This window comes from Rattus norvegicus, chromosome 16 (assembly GCF_036323735.1).
Source record: "Rattus norvegicus strain BN/NHsdMcwi chromosome 16, GRCr8, whole genome shotgun sequence".
NCBI classification, from domain to species: Eukaryota; Metazoa; Chordata; class Mammalia; order Rodentia; family Muridae; genus Rattus; species Rattus norvegicus.
In genome coordinates, this window is record NC_086034.1 from 52,283,649 (window position 1) to 52,300,103 (window position 16,455).

At 44.3% G+C, this 16,455-nt stretch overlaps 1 long non-coding RNA gene across 1 annotated transcript in view; it reads left to right on the forward strand.

Moving 5' to 3' along the window:
• Positions 1–45: 45 nt before the first annotated feature.
• LOC120097385 (uncharacterized) overlaps positions 46–16,455 on the forward strand; it is a 92,595-nt gene continuing 76,185 nt past the window's right edge. The window contains exon 1 of the long non-coding RNA XR_005494732.2: positions 46–14,806. This is a non-coding gene — a long non-coding RNA (uncharacterized LOC120097385). The remainder of the gene's footprint in view (positions 14,807–16,455) is intronic.

Genomic DNA, 16,455 nt, shown 5'->3' on the forward strand with positions numbered 1-16,455 from the left:
TGCAGCGGCCAAAGCCTATTGGCTCTACTAGGCCAGCTCGCTTGGAACCTCCTCCTCTCTTGTCACTTAGATTTAAAAGTATTTCCTTATAGTTACACCTGCTTCTTGCCTGCTTTACAGTTTCCTCAGCCCTCCACCAGCCTTCTCTAGCCGCTAGAGAAAGCCCCATCCTAGGAGACTGTCACTATGTATGTGTAAACCTCTGAAAAATAAGTCTACCTCCTCTTTGTCACAGAATTACTGGATTCCACAGACATAGGGAAAAGGAAAGTATCCATGCACTTGTGGAAGGATATGGCTGAGATTAAGGACCCTGCCTTGTGGTCTCAAAATAGATCCCTCTTGCACACAGTGTCCTTTATTTCTCCCATAATAACACTGTGCAATCCTTCCTTTTATATTTCATATATCAATTACCACAGGAATACACAAACTGCAAGGTAGTTGTCCGTCTTTACTTCCAGGCACCTAAGTCAAATAACCATAGGTCATTTTTTTTTCTGGCTTCTTGTGTGTATTGGTGAGTGTGGTACTTGTGTGCATGTATGTAAGTCATGGACTCACAGAGACTAGAGTATCCTGTTCGGTTGTTGTCTACATTATTGATTTGAAACTAGAACTAGGCTGGCGGCCAGCTTCTCCAGCAATCTTCATGTCTCTGCTAGCCACAGCACTGGAATTAAGTGGGCACGTATCAGATCTGGCTTTTCAAGTGTATTGGGGATTTGAACTCAACTCCCCATACTTGCTTGGCAAGTGCCCTCCCTCCATAGAGCCATCTCCGTTGTTGTTGTTTTCTTTGCTGTTGCTATTCTGCTGGTTTTATTTTTGCTTGTTCGTGTCTTTTTGTTTGTTTTTTTAGACAGGGTCATCTTCTTGAGTCCTGGAGTTATGGGCATGTGCTAATCTATGTTTATTCAAATCTGTACCCACCCTTTGTCTTCTCTTCCCTAGACCAGGGAGAGGAAAGGCATGCATAGCTCCTCCTGCCCCCATCAACGTGCTGTCTTTCTGAACCTCTTATCTCCGGTCAGCATCCGTTATTTGCAGGCCCAAGGAACCAAAGAAACAATGAGGTCTGGTGAGGCCAGCCAATGTCTCCGTCCTGGTATCTATGACAGGAGCTTCCTCAGACGTGAAAACTCAGGGAAGCCAGAGAGGGCCATGTCCACAGATCTCTAGCGGGCATCTTGGTGTATCCATGCACAGAGACTAGTCCTGGAAACCCCATTGCCAAATACAGGAAGCATCCTGACTCATTGCTTCCCTGATGATTGGTCTCCCGTTTGTGTCTTCACTAGATTCTCCATCCGGAAATAGTCCTGCCTGCTCTAAGTGCAGCCCGATCAAACTGTTTCAGAAGAAGCAATGGCCTACTTATCTATGGCCTGAAATCACAACAAACAGTTTCCTTGGACTGTTTGGGTTCTTTTATTCTCAGTTCTTTTATTCTTTATACCTTCCTTCCCACACCATCTATCAATCCATCCATCCAGTCATATCATTACACAGCCAGTCACGATCAATCATGGCCTATGGGTCCATGCAGCACCCCAGTGTCTCTGGATGAGACCCATCATCACAATTCCTGAGAACCATGGTCCCCTTCCTTGGGTTCCTCCACACCAATAGACACACAGCAAGCCAAAGTAAGCAGGAGTTTACTTCACTTAAAGCCCAACTCTTGTACTCTCTGCCCCTCAGGAACCCATCCGGAGCTTACAGAATAAAGGCCATATTGATTATAAGACACGTGACATCTGTTTAATGTGGTGGCAGACAATCATCTAGCTTCCCATGCTACCAGTGCAAATGCCTACATCCCACCCTTGCAAGCCAACAGTCTTCCTTTACTTGCAGAACATCAGAGTCATTCTCACGATCCTGATTTGTCATTAGCCTAGGGTCCAGCACATAGAGCGCAAATATTTCTGAATTCGCAACTCCTTGCTCTTCTCTCTGAGTGCATGCAGAATAGTCTAGACTTCCTCAGAGAGTTTGTTTTATACTTCAATGGCATCTTCAAAGGTTCGTTTATTTGGATTTTGTGTGCACGAGTGTTCTGCCCGTAGGGATGTGCACTCTGTGTGTGCCCGGAGCCCACAGAGGTCAACAGAGGAAAGCAGATCTCCTGGAACTGGGCTATGGGTGGTTGTGAGCTTCCATTTGGGTACTGGAATCCAAAGCTGTGTCCTCTGCAAGAGTTATAAGTTCTCTTAACTGTTGAGCCTTCACTCCAGACTCCTTCAATAACATTTAAATACAAATGTAACACCATGGAAGTCAGAAAAGATAGAGAAGTTGAAAGGAAATCCCAGTTACTGAGCAGTGGTAGCACACAACTGTAATCCCAGCATTTGGGAGGTTGAGGGATAGCCCTAAGTTCAAGGCAAGCCTGGGCTACATAGGGAAATCTTGTTTAAATAGAAACAAGATTGAAGATGTATCGTAATTGCTCATATTTTCTTTATGTAATAGAAGACTGGAATCTGTCCTCCACTATGTACGTGAATGTGTACACACACACACACACACACACACACACACACACACACACACACAGAGGTGGAGTCCTGCAATTTTATCCTCAGAAACAGACCTATAGATATTGTATGTGCTTGTAATTAGTAATCTTTCCACTGTGCCATTTCCCATCCTCGTCTGCTCACTGTTTTGTGTGCAGACTGCACTTCCCATCCCCCGCTGGGCTTCTGTGATATCTTTCTGTCCCGTTCCACTTCTTGGCTGGCTCTTCTTTTGCTGCCAGCCTCCTAAATTATGGTGTTTCCAAGCATTCTATCTTCAACCCTCTTATTTTCTCATTTTATCTGTTTTTTCCCTTTGGGGGCTCATCCACGCCCAGAGTCTGAGATATCACTGCAGATGGTCCTGAACCTAACACTTGTTAACTTACAATTTTCCAATTAGGCAGTGGTACAAAAGCAACAAGGACTCAGTAGAAAGCATCCTGCAAATTCTGAACGTAAGTCTTTCCTGGGCTAGCACTAAGCAGCGTAATATTTTGTTGCCATGTTGGGCAATCACAGACATTCTCATCTCCCAGTCAACCCCAAATCACCACCTGAAACGGCCCACACCCTGCATTGTCCCAGTTGCTACATTATAACTTCCTCTAGGCCAGGTGTATCAATAGAGTTTTAGGATACAATGCTCCATTGCTAATGAGTTTATGGGGGTCAGGCATCTTACAAGTTGAGAAGCATCCATATTTGATGATGCTTTCAAAATAAACTCTGAGCTACTGACACATTACTTCCTAGATGCCAGTGAGATTCACATATATTCCCGGTGCAGGTCAATACTCACAGTAGGAAAACACAGACAGGGTCTCAAGCTTAGGCTGCCTTGAAATCAGGATCTCCCTCCCTCGGCCTCACAGGTTCTGGGATTACACTCTAAAAATAAACTCATAACATCTTTCCCTACAAACTCGTATTTGTCATTTCATCAGGAGCCAGGAATCTGGAAAACATCACAGCACCCCCTGCACACACACCCACACACACAACAACTTGTTTGAGTCCCTGGGGCTTCCCTAAGCATAGGTACTGTTTGCAATTTTCCAAGCCCTTCAGCTCATAAAACCTAGGATGAATAGCACCGTGTTCTTATGCCCTTGATGAAATGTCACAGTAGATCAGAGATACAAATAAGACTCAGAACATCCACATGGTACCGATACACAAAGTCACAAAATATTTCTTGGCTCTTTGATGATACACATACACACAGGTACTCATGCACAAACACAGCTCTGTGGAAAATTAGTCAATATAGAAAAATCTTTTTTGGTAGTCTGTAAGAAGAGTACCATTTGCTTTATAATAAAATGAGAATATATCCTCAGATTGCATTTTTTCATTTTACCTACAGGATGGATATCCTACAGAATCTTCTTGGGGTGTTGATAGTGATTTCTTTCTCTTCAGGAGAGTTAGAACAATAATTATTTAAACAGAGTGCCAGTAGATCTCTCTTATGAGAACAGCTTGGCAAGCAGGAGAAACTGAAGACACACTCAGAGTGAGCCCCCTTTTTAAAATGGACATCTAATTTAGCTTACTGATAAATGAGATACTTTTAATAAAATCATCACCAACTTGCAAATATTTGCCAGGTGTCCAGAAAAAATGCTTCTTAGCACCAGCTATATAGCAGTGAACCAAAGGAATCAAAACCACTGTCACCTGGAAGGTTTTTTTTCTTTTTTTTTTTTACAGTCTAGTCAATTGCCATGTCGATTTCCAATATAGCATCCCAGGGATGGCAGAACATGGCCTCTAGCTGTTATTACAGCCCTTAGAATTGCACATCACAGTTCTAAGAAGGCGCACTGCATAGCTTGTTAACTCAAGCCCAAGTACGCTCGCCAGACTGCCAGCTAATGTTCCAGTTCTGTCCACTGGAATCACTCCTGTGCTGGCCACTGGGGCACTCCTCCATGGTCCTAAAATTCTGGTAGGAGGACACAAGAGAATGCACAGTGAGGGTTCCACACTTGCCAGAGCACATGCTCAATATAAGGCTAAGTCTGTGCAGAGAGATCACTGCAGAGATCCTTCCAGTGGAGTACAAAGTGAATCAAGACGAGGCTAAAGGTCACAGGCTAGCAGAGGCAACAGAAATGCGTTGATGTGCAAGCCTTTAAGGGGGTTCTGTGAAACCGAAAACACATTGGAGACATTTTTGAGTGTGTTTGCTCCTTGCTTTTATTTTGTCGGAAACAGAAACAAAGCTTCCTGTGTTACAAAATCATGAAACTCATGAGTTTACATTGGGTAATAAATTACCCAATGCTTAGCAATAAATATTGTGGTGAAAAAGGGGGAATGTAACTCTAAAATTTCCAGGATAGCTCTCCCTTCCCCCATTTCTGTCTCTGTGTCTGTCTGTCTCTGCCTCTGTGTGTATGTGTGTCTCTGTCTCTCTTTGTGTCTCTGTTTCTGTCTCTCTCTCCTCTCTCTCTCTCTCTCTCTCTCTCTCTCTCTCTCTCTCTCTCTCTTCTTCTTCCACCCCCTCTGTGTGATGACTGTTCCTGTCCAAAGTGAAGGCTTGTGACTTCAGAAGCTGTCATGAGTTGTTTTGCTGTCATCATTCCCCAAGCTTCTACCTTTAAAGCGAAGTGAGAACAGAACAGGTCCGTAGCTTTGTCCTGATGTTCATTCGAGAACTGCTGTGATGCCTTTAGGGATTAAGGAGAGAAATTTCAAATGCGTGACCCTAAACTCAGCAAAGTAGAGCTGGAGACATGGCTCAGTCGGTAAAGTATTTGCTGTGAGAACGCAAGGACCAGAGTTCAGATCTGCAGCACCCACCTAAAGGTTTGATGGGATGATCTCTGAATGTGAGGCTAGCCTGGTCTACATAGTGAGTTCTGGGCCAGCCAGGGCTACATAGTAAGGCCCTGTCTCTAAACAAACAAACATGTAAGTAAGTAAATATAAGGTCACATTCTGGGCAGTGGAAGTTAGATTTCAGCATGTAGGTAGGGGGAGGAAGCCGTGACATCACGTACCAGCTGTGGAAGAGGTACTGAGCAGAGGAACAAGTTGGGACCGATGCACCAAGAGTCAGAAGCCTGGCACCTTCTGAGAGTTGGAAGAAAGAGTTAGGAGGGCGTGGATCGTGGCAAGAGGTGGGCAGAGCTAGACCGAGGAGTCTAGACTTCATTCTCTGAGCAGCGGAAATTATGGAGTCCTTCTATGGTTTCAAAAATCATGCTGTAAATTTCCAAATCGCCTCTTCAACCTCAAAGGAGCACAAAGATTTCTTAACTCACTGGCCTACTGAAGACATTGCTACTGTTCCCTCGTTGCCTCTTAATCCATAACTCAGGGGATTTGCTGAGAAACATTCTGATCCCCAGGCAGTGTTTTTACTTCTACATTATAAGCTCTCAAGCAAAACTACTCATTTCTATCCAGCTTTCCCTCTGATTTTCTTCTCCAGGGGTAAATAATGTGAACCTAATTAATGACCCTTACAGCACACACCCAAAGCATGTTACAGTGGTGGTGGGGTCGGGGCACAGATTCTAGGCATACTCTACTTTCCTCGGGTTTTGGGGTGAAAAAAATGATGATTTTTTTTTTGAGATTATGTCATGATGAAAGTCATTCGTTCCAGAATTGTAATAGTTCTGAGATGTGTTTTGGGTATTGATATCTAACATTTTTTAGAGGTTTTTTTTCCACAAATAACTTCTTCTTTAAAAGCTTCTAAAATGTTTAAGTTTTTTGGACCTGTGTGGAACTTCACAACTCAATAATCTATCTTGATTCTTGTTGTTGTTGCCTGTTTGTTTTTGAACTTCAAACTCTGGGTCCTGGCTTTAAGCTCCTCTCTGTGTATCTGTTTTTGAAATTGGGTCTAGAGCAACCCAGACTGGCCTTGAATTCGCTGTGTAGCCAAGGCTCGCTCATCTCAAAGTTTTTACCTTCCTGCCTCCACCTCCGAGTTCTGGGGTTATCGCTGCCTGTCAGGCTTCCCTCTTCTTCTTTTTTTTTCCTCCATCTTTATTAACTTGGGTATTTCTTATTTACATTTCAATTGTTATTCCCTTTCCTAGTTTCCAGGCCAACATCCCCCTAACTCCTCCCCCTCCCCTTCTATATCGGTGTTCCCCTCCCCATCCTTTCCCCATTACCGCCCTCCCCCCAACAATCATGTTCACTGGAGGTTCAGTCTTGGCAGGACCAAGGGCTTCCCCTTCCACCGGTGCTCTCACTAGGCTATTCATTGCTACCTATGAGGTTGGAGCCCAGGGTCAGTCCATGTATAGTCTTTGGGTAGTGGCTTAGTCCCTGGAAACTCTGGTTGGTTGGCACTGTTGTTCATATGGAGTCTCAAGCTCCTTCAAGCTGTTTCAGTCCTTTCTCTGATTCCTTCAACGGGGTAACAAACAGATTTACTTCTTACCTGTTTGATCCTGTTCCAGCCTGGGAAAGACAGTTCATTGATTGAAAGGGACAGAAAGAAAAGAACAATTGGTACTACCGTCTGCTAGTCACACTTCAAGTTCAGATCACTGGAGATGAGAAAGAAAACACAGCCAGCCATGTTCAAGCCACCATACATCAGAATAGCAGTGCCATGGGCACTGCTAATGGAGTTACATGGGAGGTGAACCTAATTAAAGTCCCTCTGTGTGCCCAACCTTTCAGTGGTGGGGCCCAGGAGAAGTGGATTTGGTCTTAGTTGACAGCTTTAAGAGTTAAAGTGTTCTTTTGGAACCCTGATTGGTTCCAAATACAGTGAGTCATCATAAGAAAGAACAGCAAGCCTGTCCCCTGAACCCATGTGGCTTGCTATCTTGCCACGTCCTTACATCTTCCTGTGTGAGTTCTATGCTGATGCCATCTGCCATAGTGTGATGTGACCTTAACTAAACAGTTCCTAGAACCTGCTTTTGAAGGACCGGAACTGTGAGTTTAATAATTAATCAATAATAATAGTTGCTTTTTAATTGTAATAATAAATAGCTTTTAAATTATGTGTGTGTTTCTGTGTGGGGCAATGCGCCTATGCACGTAAGTGTGGGTGCCTGGAAGGGTCTGCATGCCCTAGAGCTGTGAGTTACAGTCACCAGTGTGGGTGCTTGGAATAGAAACTCTTAACCACTGCAAAATCTCTCCCCATACCTCCACCAAAACTCTTCTGTAAAGCATTGACTATTGGGTATTCTATCATAGCAGCAAATGCCAGCCTCGTACGGTTAGGAAGGAGTGAAGCATGGCAAAGGACTGTAGAGCAGAGGCTCGTTACGTCCCCAGCAGAGTGGGCTTTGAGCTCGGTCTAAACAAGAACTGAAAAGTAAACCGTAATTAAAGAAAGATCTATAGGTACATCGTCAATTATTAATGTCCAGCACTGAAAAACCATGACAGAGGCTTTCAGACTCCTTAAAGACCCACTTCCCTCAACAAAGAGCTCTGACTTGACAAACTGATCTGGTCCTGTAACCCAGTACGGTTCGTTTTAAACCAAAGCTATTTTGTTAAAACATATACTCAAGATATTAGTAGAGAGGTGAGCCTAAGTTTTTTTTTTTCCATTTAAAAGCTGGAACTGGGAGGAGGAGGAGGCCTGGAGCCAGCATGGGAGAAATGTGTGCCTTTAAAAAGCTCTGTGAGATATCTCTTAGCCCCTGAGACCATAGATTGAAAACAGCTTCCTCGGGATGCTTCAACGGAATCTCCAAGAATGAAAAGGAAAATTCACAATCCTCAGATGAGTGCCCACAGACATGAACTCGTAGACCCTCCTAGGGGCTTCATTAGTAGATATGCAGCTGTAATGACAGTGGTGGCCTTATTCACGGTCACATTCGGGATGAATGGAAGATTAGCCCCGAGTTATTTGTTAACTCAGCATTTCACTCACAAGTTACTTTAATTACATGCCTGTGTCTATTCCATAACAACAAACATCTGGTGGAAACTGAAGAAAATGTCTTCTAGCCAGATGTTTAGCTTATGGCCATGGAGGCAGAACACCTGTGTACCAAAATAGCATTTTGGCAGATGCTTGATAGGATATGTCTGGGGACCAGCTCCCGCCCTGAGTGCAGGCTCCCACGAGGTGTGCGGGCCGCCGTGAGGGTACCACATAAAGGCTCTTCATGTTTATCAAGGTGAGGACAGAAGGACTTTTATAACTCCTGGGCTGTGAGGTACATGAAGGGCTGCCCTCTGTCCTCTTCGTACAAATAAACCTAAGGGAGGGAAAAAGTAAGTAACCAAACGTGTTCTCATAACCACTGTAAGTTCAATGGTTTTGATGTCTCGGTACACTTTAACCAGCAGAGTATGTTTCACTATGTGAGATGCCTCAGCAAAACATGAAGACATACGTATATTCATCCCTTAATATGAATATGTGAATATATGCACATATCCATATCAGTATATACACACACACAAGCATACATGCATATACATAGATACAGACATATATGGTGTGTGTATATACAAGGAAGAAGGTATTTATTACAAGTACTGGCTCACGTGATTAAGAAGTCTCACCACCTGTCATTGACAACTAGAGACCTGGAAATTGGACCCCAGACCCACGCTGGGGGTAGAAATGAGCCCAAACCTGAAGGCCTGCAAACCTTACAAGATGATGTATGTGTGTGGGCCTCAGCCTGAAAGCCCACAGACCAGGAGCACTGTGCCCCGAGTTAGATGGAAAAGTCAAATTCACCATTTTTCCTTATACTTTATTCTGACCTTCCCTCAGCAGATGGGATAATTCTCTCTGATGTCACTGCGGCAGATCTGCTCTATTCAGCCTACTATTTCAAGAGCTAGTCCTTGAGCAGAAGGAAAAATAAACAAATTATACTGGCATATATATATATATATATGAACATACCATAATATGGACTTACTACATTATATACATCCGTTTCAAAAGAGCCAATACTCACCAATCATTGATCTCCCAGAAACATTGCCAAACACACCCACAACTAATGTACCTCAAGTAATCCAGGTACTTTTGCCTCTGTGAAGTTGATGTGTGATCCTGACCATTGTATGTATGGACAAGCATAAGAGAGCATGGAGTCATTAACAAAACATAACCCCATGTGTCTGCTCGTTTTCATCACTTACATTTGACACTTTGTAGAATGACCTATTTTTCTGTGACTGATGTGAAATTTGAACCAAGACAAGTGCTTTACCACCAAAGAAAGAAGAAATTTGTGTCCAAAGACATCAGTTGAGTGTAAAGTAGGTGCCCTCTTGCTGTATGGGTTCTTCAACAGTTTATCCTCCTGCTAGTCGGTCCTTGGTGGCTGAGGGTCTACTTCCCAGCTGGGGATGTTATCCCTCTACAGCATCTACGGGAACACGGTCTTAATTGGTGTCTCCGTTGCTATTGTTGTTTCCAAACAGTTGGCTGTGTCCAGACGCACCACAGTGTTGTTGACCTCTATCAAGTGGTTTGCGTGCAGCCCAACCTGGGCCTACCCACCTCTCTACAGCTTCCCCTTCACTCTTTTCCTTACCCCTTGCAGTACATATAGTATACAGGCAAAAATCTAGCTGGGTGCTTGTTTTTGTATAGCCCCTTGAAATAAGAGTGACGCTCACGGTTTTTACATGGCTAAGACTGGGGGCAAACATCAACTGAACCACACTTGAAGATGCTGTGTCATTCACACCGCTGGATCCATAACCAAAGTTGTGGTGCACCACAGCCATGATTCTTTGCTTATGTGTTGTCCGGGGTTGCTTTTGTGCTCAACAGAGCTGAGCAGTTACAACCAAGACTGGATGACCCACAGAGCTTAAAATGTTCAACCAGTTGGTCCTTTGCAACAGACGTTTGTCACCCCTTGTTTTAGCACACTCTCCTCCCTCCTGTGCCTAAAAACTCCTCCCAGAATGTTGTTTCCAGGGTTTTCTCTTTCTAGAATGTTCTTCTCTAACATTTTCCATGGTTTTTGTTTTCATGAGGTCTCATTGAACTTGCACGAAGCCAGCACAAAGGTCACATGATCAGAATTTGTACCTTTGATGGAGAGTTTGGTTTGAAGTTTTTATTATTATCATTCCTCTCCAGCAATAGCAAAGGAACGAGATGCTTTTTGAGAGTGTGATTGGCTCTGCATTCCATTAACATGGTGACACCTTCTGCAGACAGTGTGAATGACTGTCCCCTCTCATGTTGGACACACATTTAGAAGCTGAAAGAAAGGGCTGCATATTCTAAGACCCAGATTCAGCCAAAGGACGATTACTGAAGCTCTCGGGTGCCATTTCAGCTGTACTTCTAACCGGTGATCCCAGCAAGGAAGGAAAATTAGCCCAGTATTATTTTCTGTTGTTCCTGAGTCCTTTAATGTAATTGTGAGTGTGGACCCTCCGACATTTCAGCGGACCAGTCTACCGGAAAAGAGACCAGGAAACCTTTGAACAACAGTTAGATCTTTTAGTTTATGGTGTGGTCAGTTTGCACAGATCTGAGATTTCCTCTCTGCATGATCACTGGATAACCTTTTTACTTTCTCAGCTGCAAAAAAAAAAAAAAATGTGAACTCACCTAATTCTTTTAGAGATTAGGTAAAAAATCAGATGAGAAAAGACCTGTAAAACTGATTTTTAAACCAAAGTTAAAGAAATAAACAACATTTCCTTAGTTCTCCCATAACCATAAAAGAGCAAGATAAAAGTCTACGTAAGGAATACCCTGCAATGCACACACACACACACACACACACACACACACACACACACACACACATACACACACACACACACACACACACAGGCACGCATATCAAAGATCTTAAGGAAATTCAGCTATGTTTGCACATTCTCACCTGTATTACTTTGTTCCTTAAACTACAGACAGAAGAGAGAAGGGACGTTTCTAGATCACAAATATATTCAGTGAGATTCAGGGTGCTGCCTGTCCTGGGCAGAGATAAGAGATAGAAAGACTGGGAATGGCAAAGAACAGAGGTCAAAGATCAAGGCCAAGGCAGAGAGAAACTCTGGATGGAGAAACTAAGTTGGATGTCAGTTTCAACTTAGAAAGCACATCAGGCAGGGGGTAGGGGGGAACTGTTTAAATGTTACTGAGAGCAGTGAATGCCAGGGGGAGCCATCTGACAGGGGCTATGGAGGGAACCTTTGAACTGGGTCTTGGAAGCAAACCATCAGGAAAGTGACAGCCAGGCTCAGCTTAGGAGTGCTTTTAGCACCTGTCAAGGCTGGGGTGAGGGCCTCATGGTGCCATGGGCCCAGAGTTAGGATGGACGTGTGAGTTTATCCCAATGCTCTAACATAGTAGCTATGTGATCTTGCTCTCTGAGAGGCAGTTTTCTCCTCTGTAAAATAAGCACACACATGAATACATACATATTACATAGTTTTTGAGACAGGGTCTTCTGTAGTCTAGGCTGGCCTCAAATTATTCAACTGAGGATGACCTTGAACTCTACACCCAGGTTATGTGGTGCTAGGGACTAACCCAGGGCTCTATGTACGATAGACAGGCATTCTACCCATTAAGCTTTATCCCCAGACTCAGAACGATATATTCTTTTTCCCCCATGGGGAGTAAAGCTAATATCTAGAACACAGCAACCCACAAATCCTGAGTAAGGGAAGTGGTAGGTCCTGCTCTGGCTGGCATCTCAGTCACTGTCAAGACAAACACTTCATCCCCATTAAGCCAGCCTCCTTAGGCCACTAAACCTCAGTGAAGATGTAGAGCTGCTCTCATGAGCTGATAGACTCTCTCCAGGCACCTGGAGGTGACTCTGGAGAAGAGCACAGCAGAGGTAGAGAGGGCCACCTTCTGGCTTGGGTACAAGGGCCATACCCAATGTGCCTTTTCAGCTGTAATTGGCAGAAGAGTAGACGTAAAAGTCTGGGGCCCAAGTCAGAGATCCAAGCCAATGCCAGGGAATGAATTTCCAGCGAGGTACCAGAGCCTGCAGAGAACCTGATCACTGTGGGACAAAAGGAAGCTAAACTTTGGCTAGAATGGCTGGTCTCGGCATCAGGTGGGATGCTCAGAAGTCAGAAACAGAAAGTAGGCCAACAGGCAGGGGATACCTACTTAGTGGGAACATAGTCATGGCTGTTGTGGGCTATTTGATGCTAGGGTGTGGCAGGAGATCCAGTGCAGGATTTGTTGAGCATCTGAGGCCAGAACCCTTATCACAGCCACTTGCTCCTGCCCACACCTCCCTGTGTGTGTCCCTGCCCAACTGATCTACATTTCAGTGGCAGCCACACACCCCATTTCTCATCTGTGGGGAACAGGAGAATGAATGCACAGTACAAGTTAGGCCAGGGAGGAGGCCGGCACCTATAAACAAGCAAGAAACTCCAGATCTCCGGCATCTAGAAGGCTCTCTTAGAACAGATGGAAGGCTTGAGTCTACCTGGTGAGGACCAACGGTCATATCTACTTATAAAGCCCATTCTCCTCTACTTTGGACTTTACAGTTCCAAGACCAACATGGCCCCAGCTCCAGTTCATCCCCTTCAAGATCCAGTTGATGCTTGACTTATGGTTCTTCTCTTCTTGACTACCTGCCAGAAAGCATGATCCCTCAATGGCTCAATATGATGAGTCGGTGAATTAAAGAAGGTCTCTCACTGATCAGTAACATGTAGACTAGGAAGAAGTGTGAGAGAAAGTAATGGATGGTTTTCACCTTGTGGAATATTTCAGTGAGAATATTTGTTTTTAAGAATTAAAGAACATGCAGACTTTGCAAACTCAATTATCCTGCAGAAAATACTAGAGTCTAAATTCTGCCCCTTAGCCCTGAATTTGTATGTTGAATCTCCCACCCCAGAACCTCAGAATGTGACGGTGTTGAGAGACAAGGAGGTAATTAAGGTAATAAAGAGGTCATTCAGGTGAGCCCTAATCTAATATAACATGTGTCCTTACAAGGCATAAGATTAGGACACAGTGACAGACACAAGACAGGTGCAAACACAGATAACGCCTACGAGAACCCTAGTTAAAGATTGGCTATTTGCAAACCTAGAGAAAGCAAGCTCTCTGGGCCCTCCTTTGCAAACCCCAGCCTCTAAAACTGCAAGACAAACCATTTCTGTTGTTTAAGCCACCTGCCTAGGATATTTTGTCATGGTAGCCTTAGCTAGCAAGAGCTGACACGTCTATCTCAATGTCTCAAAAATCCACGGGAGTAAGCTGGGATACTGGTAACATTTATTTCAATATTATCTTATTGTAAACTTATTCTAGAACCAATGAGATGGATCAGTGGGTAAAGGTACTTGCTGGGCAAGCCAGGTGACCTGAGTCTAGTTCCTTGTGAGAAAAAAGAACTACCCCCACAAAGTTGTCCTCTGATCACTACAGGGCAAGCGCACGCACACACACACACACACACACACACACACACACACACACACACACACACTCTTAGAGTAAACAAATCTTTTAAAACTAAATCTATTCAAAAACCTTTATCCTAGACATTTAAAGGTTTGCTTATTTTTATTTATTTGTTACCTAGTATCGCCGATTTGTGAATTAAATTTCCCCATCTTTGAATGAGTTGTTTGCATTTTACTGTAGTGTGACAAGGGAGATCCTCCCAAAGCTTGCTGATAGGGAAAGATGGTGGATTATTTAAGAGGTGAGGCCCAGTGGGATCATTGGGTATGTTAAAGCGACTTTGCATCTGTGAGAAGGGAGTGGCACTTGGGTGCTGGCTCATTTTGTTGGCACGGCCAGCCACTGGGCCTGCATTTCTTCAGGCTCTCACCACAAGTGTTTATTCTACTCTCTTGGAATCTTGGACTGAGACTGTTAGCATTTCCTTGGTTAAGTGCTCTTCACCATCCAGGCTGAAGAAGGGCTGGAGCCGAAGAGCTGGCGTGACAATTAGAGGAACGTTATGCTCCTGCAGAGATCCTGAGTTCAGTTTACAGCAACCATATCAGGTGGCTCACAACTGTTTCTGACTCCAGATACAGTACAGGGTTATCTGTGCCTCCGACCCCACAGGTACCTGCACTCGTGTACACACACGCATGCACACACTCTCACACACACACACACACACACACACACTTTAACAAAAACAAAATAAATCTTCTTTTCAAAAAAAAATGCCTAGCACCAAAATAAAGCAAAGGAAACAGAAATGTGACAAAAGCATGTGGAATCAACCTGAAGGACACCAGTTCTAGTCTGGCCACCGTCTTCCATCACATGCTGCCATTCACTTCAAAGCCGGCTTCCTCTCACAGATCCAGCACTCCTGGCCTCAGTAAAGGTAGGACAGACGGATTTATAACCAACTTCTATAACCATGTAGTAGGTTTTGGTGGTGGTCGTGGTTGCTTCTCAAACTTTAACTGATAGAAAATTGGGGACCAGAAAGAACCACTACATAGAAACCTAAAATGTGTGCTTCTGGCTTCAGGACTGGACGTTGGATAGATGGACGAGGGGTCTGTCAATGAAGGTTAAACTGACATGGGAGAAACATTGGGAACTAGAAGAAAGGAGACCTTTTTAATAGACTGAAAAGTTAGCAACATTAAACCCTGGAACGATTTAGAAAATAGGGGGGTGAGGGGATGTGACTGGAGCTGGTGCAATGCCTCAAGGAAAAGCACTCATTGCACAGTCTTGAGGGTAGCGTCTGGTTGACCATCACCCAGGTAGAGATGAGGTGAGGTGGGCCCTGTCAGGGCAGGGAACAGTGTCCCCTGTATCTTGTTCTGTTAGGGTATCACCCCTGTTGATTTCATCTAAGGATCCTAGGAGGACCCAGATAGCAGGCATTGACAGACAGGAAGGAAAAGCAGGTGAATTAGAGGGGTGGCAACCCTCCGAGAAAGAACCCAAAGGACATGGGCTTATCTGTGCAGTGATGCTAGGCGTTGACACAGGAGATGAGATCCAGAATCACTTCTGTGGTGTAGACACAAGAGGCCCCAGGAAATACTCTTTGAGGTCAAAGGAATGAGGACAATAGTTCTTATGTGGTCAACCGACGGGAATCCTGTTTGTTTGTTTGTTTTTTGTTTGTTTTGGATTTTTTTCTCTATCCTGACCTCTCTTGATGACACAAAGCAATGTAACTTGGGCTCTTGGGAAGGAGATTTTTTTTTCTGTGGGAGCAAAGGCTGTGAGCATTCTGCCATCCCAAGAACTGACAGGTATTGGTAGTCCCAAGTAACTGACAAAAAATGCCTAGTGAGTCATTTGGGTGACAACCAAAGTGCTTCCGTGGATTGTGCTTCGACAAACCATTTAGCAGATCGAGCTGTTCGCTTAGTATTTCCATCCCAAGGTTCACGGAGTTGATTGGGTATGCCTACACTACACGTTAGCATGACCCCTCGGAAATCTTGCCTTCTTTAATGCTTCTCTGTTTCTTCTACTTTGTATATGTGTGTGCATGTGTATGTATGTTATCACATGTGTGTGACACATACATGTAGGTGAGTGCACATGTCTATGTACGTATAATCATGCAGAGCCTTTCTTGATCACTCTCTGTTTCACTTATAGGCAGGAATCTCTCTGAACTCAGAGTTCATCCACTCCACTAATCCATCTAGCCAACTGGCCATGGGCCCCTCTGTCTCCACCTCCCAAGAGCTGGAATTACAGGTGGGCCATGACACCCACCCAATTCTTATGTGAGCGCCAGGGTACTCACACTTGCCCTGAGCCATCTCCTATAGATATTATGGTCTGATTCTTCCTCCCAGCCCCATGCTCCCAGAAATAGGACTGACTCGAAATATATTTAAAAGTACGCTGGCCATATAACTAGGCTTGTCTCTGACTAGATCATGACTAAAATAACCCAATTCTTTTAACCTACATTCTGCCACAGGGCTGGTTTCCTGTGCTCAGGTACCACGAGTCCTCTTTCCTCCTGGATGTCCCACCACCTATTTCCTGCCT